The sequence below is a fragment of the Myotis daubentonii genome, chromosome X (assembly GCF_963259705.1).
Source record: "Myotis daubentonii chromosome X, mMyoDau2.1, whole genome shotgun sequence".
NCBI lineage: Eukaryota > Metazoa > Chordata > Mammalia > Chiroptera > Vespertilionidae > Myotis > Myotis daubentonii.
In genome coordinates this window covers 117812784-117820964 of record NC_081861.1, presented here as the reverse complement: position 1 = coordinate 117820964, position 8181 = coordinate 117812784, and the positions used below count along the sequence as shown (strand labels likewise).

At 43.3% G+C, this 8181-nt stretch overlaps 1 pseudogene; it reads left to right on the top strand.

Moving 5' to 3' along the window:
• Window positions 1-4258: 4258 nt before the first annotated feature.
• Window positions 4259-4507, top strand: LOC132223892 (calmodulin-binding transcription activator 1-like; annotated as a pseudogene).
• The last annotated feature ends 3674 nt before the right edge of the window (window positions 4508-8181 follow it).

The following is an 8181-nucleotide window of genomic DNA, read 5'->3' as shown; positions in this document are numbered from 1 at the left end:
TCATGCAGGAGGCAGCTGACCGATGTTCCACTCTCACATCGATGTTTCTCTCCCTTCCTCTCTCTCTAAAATTTAATTTAAAAATCTTTTTTAAAATATAGGGAATAGTAGCAATTTCATGCGCTTCAAACTAAATGCAGGTAACAGACCTCATCTGCTAGATGTCTAGGTGCCAGGGCAGCTGGCTCTAAACCCCTCCCAGCCACCAGAAGAAAACTGGAGTAAATTCTGTTGAAAACTTTGTAGCCAGCCCAACCCTCCATGCCAGTTTTCTCTGGTCCCTGTCCGCTATGATGTATGAATCCTTCCAGTTTTCTTTCCTCTCCACTCATACTGCACCATTTCTATTGGACCATTTGCAACTCCTGTCCCTGTTCCTTGTGGGTCTGTCAGCTGGAGGTGATCCATCTCTCACTCGCAGAGTAGCAGGTTGGGAGCTGGGGCATGTCCTCACCTGGCTCTTCATGTTTCTTCCACACCATTCTCCACTCACTACCTGCTATGAACTCCTTGACCTACTGCGGCCTCACATCCGTCCTCATCACACCATGAAAACTGCCCTGGCCAAAGTCACCAATAATTTATTTTTTATTTTTTAAAATATATTTTTCTCTATAATATATATTTTTCTCTATAATATATATTATTCTAAAATTTTATTTTAGAGAGGAAGGGAGAGAGAGAGAGAGAGAGAGAGAGAGAGAGAGAGAGAGAGAAACATCAATGATGAGAGAGAATCATTGATCGGTTGCCTCACTAGGGATCGAGCCCACAACCCGGGCATGTGCCATGACTGAGAATCGAACCGTGACCTCCTGGTTCATTGGTCAATGCTCAACCACTGAGCCATGCTGGTCAGGCACCAGTAATTTTTCTTATTGTTAAATCCCATTAAGTCCCTTCCCTTCATGTCTTACTTGCTCTCTTGGTATCCTCTTTGTGTTAAAAGACTCTTTTCCTTTGGTTTGCTGATATAGACATCTCCAGTTTTTCCTCCTGTTTTTCTGGCCACTCCTTCTCAGTCTCCTGCCCAAACTGTATTTTTTTAAAAAATCCTCACCCAAGGATATGCTTTTATTGATTTGAGAGAGAAAAATGAAGGGAGAGGGAGAGAGACAGAAACATCGATCGATTGCCTCCCATACGCACCCCAATTGGGAATGGAACCTGCAATCCGGGCATGTGCCCTGACCGGGAATCGAACCCTTTGGTGCATGGGATGATGCTTCAACCAACTAAACCACACAGGCCAGGGCCAGCCTGTACCTTTAATATTAGTGGTCCTTGAAGTTATTTGTGTCCTTGGCAATGTTCTGTTGTTATTCTATAAATGTCCTTGGGTGAGCTCATCCATGCTTATGTCTTCAATTATTCTCTCTCTCTCTCTCTCTCTCTCTCTCTCTCTCTCTCTCTCTCTCTCTCTCTCTCTCCCCCTCCCTCCCTCCCTCCCTCCTCTCCCCCTCCCTCTCCCTCTCCATTTGATGGTTTCCTTTTTCTTTATTTTTTCTTTATTCTTTACTGGGGTTGCAGGCTCAATCCCCAGTGTGGGGAATAAAGAAATCACAGTAAAATAAATTTTTTTCTTGAGTCAGTTCCTCCATTATTTGGTGCCTGGACCGCTCTCAACCAAGGACTGTATCCAGCACCTAAACATTCCTAGCACCACTTCATTTAGTTTTTATTATCTTTGGGCCAAATAAAAGCTTATTGTCGGTTAACTACAGTTCAGTGGCAGTTGATCTAGTATGAGAACATTTCCAGTAAGATTCCTGGCTCTAGAACTCATATTAATTGAGTTAATGGTGCTCTTAAATGGTCTAATTTTGATTTCTTGAATGAAGCTTAACATTGTAAATTATATCCAGACAGTCTGTTTAGCTTTCAAAAAGACATTTGAAATTCTTCAGTGTGAATGACTACATTTGAGCCCGTGTATAATAATAAGAAGGTGCCTGAGACTTACTTTGGGGTAGCCAGTAGCATTTGGAGGTGTGCCCCTGACTCGTTACAGCTTGGAGACAGATTTAAGAAAATGGGTGATGTGGTCATCCTCCACCAAAAATAGCACCACCATCACCACTTCATAACGTGTGTGTGTGGAGGGGTGCAGAAGGAGAATGTGATTTGAATATAGTGCAACAGCCCTGCAAATAGTCACTCCTAGAGCGAGTTGCAATTTGCTGTATGTCTAATGAATGGTAAAATGGCTGTATTCATTCATTGCATAGTCTTGAAATCTCTTGGGGCAAGAAAAGGAAGTTTTAAAAAATTCTCGGTTTTAGCCCTAGCCAGTTTGGCTCAGTGAATTGAGTGTCAACCTGCGGACCGAAGGGTCCCGGGTTCGATTCCAGTCAAGAGCATGTACCTCAAGTACCTCAATTGCAGGCTCCCAGCTGTGGTCAGGGGCATCAGGGAGGCAACCAATCGATGTGTCTCTCTCACATGAGTGTTTCTGTCTGTCTCTCCCTCTCTCTTCCACTCTCTAAAAATCAATGGAAAAAACATCCACGGGTGAGGATTAAAAAAAAATTTGGTTTTATACTCACTTTTCAGGTTGGAGAATATGGATTTGATAGAGAACCCTCATATCATGTGCCACTAAATGAGGGCTCCTCAGATAATGTTTCCAGATGATGAGTCTTCTTTTGCCAAACATGTTTAGCAAGAGGAACAGCACGCTTTGAAAATGCCTATCAAAGGAATTTAATCACAGTGTAAAGGCTCCTGGGGTGAGCCTGGGTAGCACAATCCTGCCCTGTTCACCGTTGCAGTTTTATTTCATGTATTGTGCGCAGTAATGCTTCATATGGCAGTGAGGGTGCTTGATTTGGGCATTAGGATGTTTCTGATCCCCCAGGAAGCTTTTCTGCCTCAACAGGTTGCAAGCCTCCATGGCTGCCTTTGATGAAGCCATTTATCTTGGTGCCAGCAGCAGGACGTTGAAAGAGTGCACATGGGAAGGTCTGCAGCGGATTAGACATGCATTTGTGGAGCCAGAAGATTATTATTGACAATCAGCTTGGAGAAGATTTAGGTCGTATGTTCATCTGCACAAGGCTGCTGAACTGCCTTTCTGGAAACAATGAGAGGTGGGGATCGGGAGGGTTTCTTTAATCTCAGCCCCTTGCCAATTCCAGTCTATTTTTATTTTAAAAACTGCAATGAATTCTGGTGGACATTGTACCCAGGTGATGAATTTACTTGACTGGAAGTTTGCACAATAATGTGTGTTCATCTGTGGTCTGCCCTTCTTGAGTAGCATCTTAGAAAACCACAGAAGCCATGCTCAAAACACTAAACAACACAACCAGTAGCATGTGCATAGAGCCTGTATCAGTTAGCTTTTGCTACATAAAAACAAACCTTTCCAAAACCGGTGGTCATTTATTTAGCTCACAATTTGGTGGGCTGCATAGGCAGTTCTGCTCTCAGCTGGCTCTACTGATTTCTGCTGGTTTCCTTCACGAGTCTTCAGAACAGTCTCACTTATGTGGCTGGCAGTTGGCTGGCTGTTGTCTGGCAGCTGGCTGACTGTGGTTCTTCATATGGTGTCTGGTCTTCCAGAAGGCTAGTTGAGACTTAATCACATGGTTGTCTTAGGATCCCAAGCATAGCAATAGGGCAGACCCCCCAATATGCAAGGGCTGTTTTAAGCTTCTGCCTGGGCCATGTTGGCTATTGCCCCATTGGCCAAAGCAAGTCACATGGCCCAGATGCAAGGAATGGAGGAAAGTACTACCCACATCCTGATGGGAAGACCTGCAACATCAATATTGCAAGGGTGTGGAGTAGTGGATGGAGGAGCATTTTTGGTTGTTTTCCTTTTTGTTACTGATCTTAGAGAGAGGAAGGGGGGGAGGGGAAGAGAGAGAGAGAGAGAGAGATCCATTGGTTGCTTCCTGCACATGCCCTGACCAAGGACTGAACCCAAAACCCAGGTATGTGCTCTGACCAGGCATCGAACCCATAACCCTTGGGTATACAGGTGAGGCTCTAACTAACTGAGCCACAGCGGCCAGGGCTGGCCATTTTTAAAATCTATCACAGAGCCATTTCCAATTTATGAAATGTTTTCCATGCAGCACTGTTCAGTACAACAATGTGAGACTGAAACTGGTTTCCATTTTACAAATGAATAAACTGGCCCCGAGAATCTGAGTAGCTTAGCTAGCTAGCATCTCGAGCTATAAAAAATACAGAAACCTGAAGGTGGCAGTAGGAGGTATGCACTCAGTGGTCAGGTCACCAGAGGAGGAGGATGTGATGCACAGAGGGAAAATGGCTGCCAAAAACAGGCCAGAAGAGTGTTTCCCAAAGCACGTTCTGCGGAACTAGCATCTACTATGCTTTCAACACTGCCTCCTCTAGAAGATGTTCATGGGAATAGCAATAGTAGTCATGTAAAAATCTTTTCACTGAAAAAGCCCTTGAATGTCTGCCAAAATGTTCAAGTTTACCACCCCCCGCCCCAAAGAGGCTCCATTGGAACACTAATGAGAGATCATGATGCAGCTAGCTTTTTGGATTTCTTCTTAATAATGAGTGACCCTTCTCCTTTGATCCCTGACCTGCATTACCTTGGCAACCATTGTTGTTTTTTTAATTTAATTTTAAAATTTTGGAGTACACTCTGTAACATTTCATCTCTCAAAGTGTAGCACGCTGATTTCCTCAAATAGAGATATCCCTCTGAGCCATAAATTTGCAAAATGCTGTCTTCATTTTCTGTGTTAAAATTCATTTCAGTTTTTAAAATAAAAAATAGAAAAAAATTGTAAATAGAGAAACCATTAGCTCTAAAAGTATGTTCTTAGTATCTCAGCTTTTTTGTTTGTTTCTTATATCAGGTTTTCCCCAATTTTACCAGGAATTGGAGTCATCCCTGACACTCATTAAAATTCAGACTCCAGGGCTCCACCAGAGGTTCTGAGTCACTCAAGTCTGCTGAGGATCTTGGAGCTTCACTTTTAACAGGCAACCTTAACCCCAGGAGATCCTGATGCAATTCCTCACGTGAGAAATACTGGCCTATATTATGAGTATGATACTGCATTTTCATGTTATAATAGAAAGCCCACACACTACGATTCCTATGGTCAGTTTTCCAGATCCACAAGTTAATAGCATTGGAACCATTATTTAACTTCTCTGAGCCTTTGTCTTGATATCTGCAGAATAAGAATAAGAAGAGAGACCCCCATAGTGTGGGTGTGAAGATTAAGTGAATAACCTGTGAAGCCCTGAGCCTGGTGCTTAGCAGATGCTCAGGAAGTGTTATTTTTCTTGCTTCTTCATCCCCAGAAGCTGTAGGATCCTCTGATAAGGCAAGTCTATGAGAAGTGGAAAAGTTGTTTCTAGAATGCTTTGCAGACTTGTACTGTCAATACCTATAAATGAGAAATGATGGTCAAATATTCAGCAGCACCTCTGAAAAGCACATAGCTCTGTTGGAGGAAAAAAAGTATCATATTCTTCAGAAGCCTAAACATCATGATTAGAAACACTGACAGGCCTGGTAGGCAACAGCTGTTGTCATTAGAGACCAACTATATGCACAAGAAGCACAGAAGGGCTGGTCATGCCTCAACCCCTCCAGTCTTTTCCAAACTGGTGTAAAATTCTGGCATCAGCACTATTGTCTCTATGTCTTTAGACAATGACAAAATGTATAATGGTCCTATATTAAGCCTTAAACTCCCCCAAGTCAATTGTGTCAATGTGGATAGAATCCCTACCAAATATGTCCTTGCAATTATTTTTTATAGAACATCTTTCTTCTTAGAAAATAGAAACTTGAGTATCTAGGGGTAAATGGTAATTCTATGTGTAACTAACCCAAATGATTTAGAAAAACAAACTAGAAAGATGGATGGATGGATAGAGCACGCAAATAATCAAATAGGGACAAGTGTTAACAATAGGCGAATTTGGGTAAAGGGCATAAGGCAGTGGTTCTCAATCTTGGCTGCACATTAGAATCACCTGGGAATCTTTTTAAAATCCTGATTTCTGGGCCTCATTCTCCAGAAATTCTGTTTCTTTGTTATGGGGTGGAGTGGGCCCACAACATTAGTAACAAAGAAACAGACTTTCCGGAGGATGAGGCCCAGAAATCAGGATTTTAAAAAGATTCCCAGGTGATTCTAATGTGCAGCCAAGGTTGACAACCACTGGAAGGGTATTTTTTTACATTAATAAGTGATTTATTACAACTGTGAGGAGTTCAGCAGAGCAATACCGAGGGTTAGGAGACTTGATAATGGGCACAGGTGGTCAGAAAAATTAGGGAATGGCGTATAAGCTAAGGCAGGAAGGAAGGGAGGTACAAGGCTGGGGTGGGAAGAGGCTGCCATGTTTCAGGAGCTGGAATTCAAGAGCAGTTGAGGCACAGAAGAGGGAGAGGGAAGCATGAGATGAGGCTGGGTCAGGAGTCCCCTGGTGGAGAGAACCACCTCTCAAAGGAGAAGTTCCTGGACCTCTGGCGTGGCCTCTTAAGCATACATGTTTTGAGGAGTGTTTTGCACAGTGTCCGAGCAAACAAAGATGGTGTTAACTTCCCATCAAATACTTGAGGGGCATGTTCTCTTTTTACAGGCCAGTCTCTTCCTCCAGATGGTGAACTTCTGCCAGGCAGGAGTTCTAGTTCATTTCCAATACCTCAGCTCCTGGCCTGGTGTTGGTGTGGGCACATAGTAGGTGCTGTCAAAGATTCACAGGAGATTTTGCAGAGGAGCCAGGGGAGGGGGAGTCAAGGTCCAAGGGGTCCAGATCTTGACAAGGTGCACTGCAGGCTCCATGTCTGTTGGTGCCATGGGTAGAACCTCTGAGATAAGCTGTCAGAGGGGGACCAGAGACCCCAGTGACTGGAACTGGGCACCTCCCTCCTCAAGGACATGGAACTTCCCACCTGCAGATGTGATCTGGCTCACCATTCAGGCCACCCACATGGGTGTTCTTTGAATTGTTCTTGTTCCTTTTCTGTAAGTGTGAAATGATTTCCAAATTAAAGTTTGTTAAGAACTATATAAAAGAGGAGAATGTAATATTAGATATATTTCTAAAAAGATATTCGAACTGCTATGTTGCAGCTGCTGAAAGGAATCAGTAATTGCATGCCTCATATGTATTCCAGAATTTCTGTTTCAGGTCCAGAAATAGGTCATTCTTTCCCTGGAGAATGCTCATACCCTTGTAGAAGGCCGAGATGGCCGCGGCTGCACCTACCGCCTTGTTACACAGCACCTTGGCCAGAATGTCACGTGACGTGTGGCCCAGCAGCACGCACTCCAGCAGGCACTGTCACTGGAGTAGTTGAAGTTGATGTGGAATGGTGGCCATGCGTGGACTCTGCCGCCAGTTGGCCGGACCGCCCCACACGCAAGTTCATGAGCCATGGGTAGCTCTGTGCCACGTGGGCAGTGCCCGCCGCTAGCCCCCTCCCCTGTAATAATTTAAATGACGGATCTAAAACGTGGCACATTGTATGCTATTTCCAGATTGTATGGGGGCATTTAAAAAACATTTTTAATTTAAAATTTATTTTTCTAAACAGTTTCATTCCATATTAGTAAGTATTAGTTTCAAGTGTACAGCATAGTTGTGGGGGCATTTTTGAAGCCTGTGTTGAAACGATGACCAAATAGCATCCGTTTCTTACAGTTTTGCCAATTTAGCACTTTCTTCCCTGTTTTTTAAGCTGCTTCTCCCATTGTGTCTCTGTCCAGTCTGTTTCTCTTTTTTACTAGCTTCTGTCCTAGTAAATTTCATGGTTTTCTTTCTTGGTTCCTTCTTTCTCATTTTTTAAAAAAGTATCCAATTGAAAATATGTGCCTTGATTCTGTTTTATGGTGTTTGCATCTCTATGTGTGGTTGTCATCTGTACCAGTAGATGGAGCACATCTCCTATTTTAAACAGCACCCTGCATGGTAGGGTGGGGTGTTTTCCCCTCATCTGTCATTTTTGCTGCAGTGAAATTGTAGTTGGAAGTGGGTGTAATACAAAGCAAAACTCTTAATCTTGGCTAGACTAGAGCTTATACTTTTCTGACTCATGTCAACAGTGCAGGGCTTAACAGCAGCTGATCTAGATAGGTGGTAGCTGAAAAATAATGAGGCTTTGTGCAGGTGTGTGTGTTTGTGTGGTGTGTGTGTGGCTGTTGTTGTTTTTTTTCTTTTGAAGAG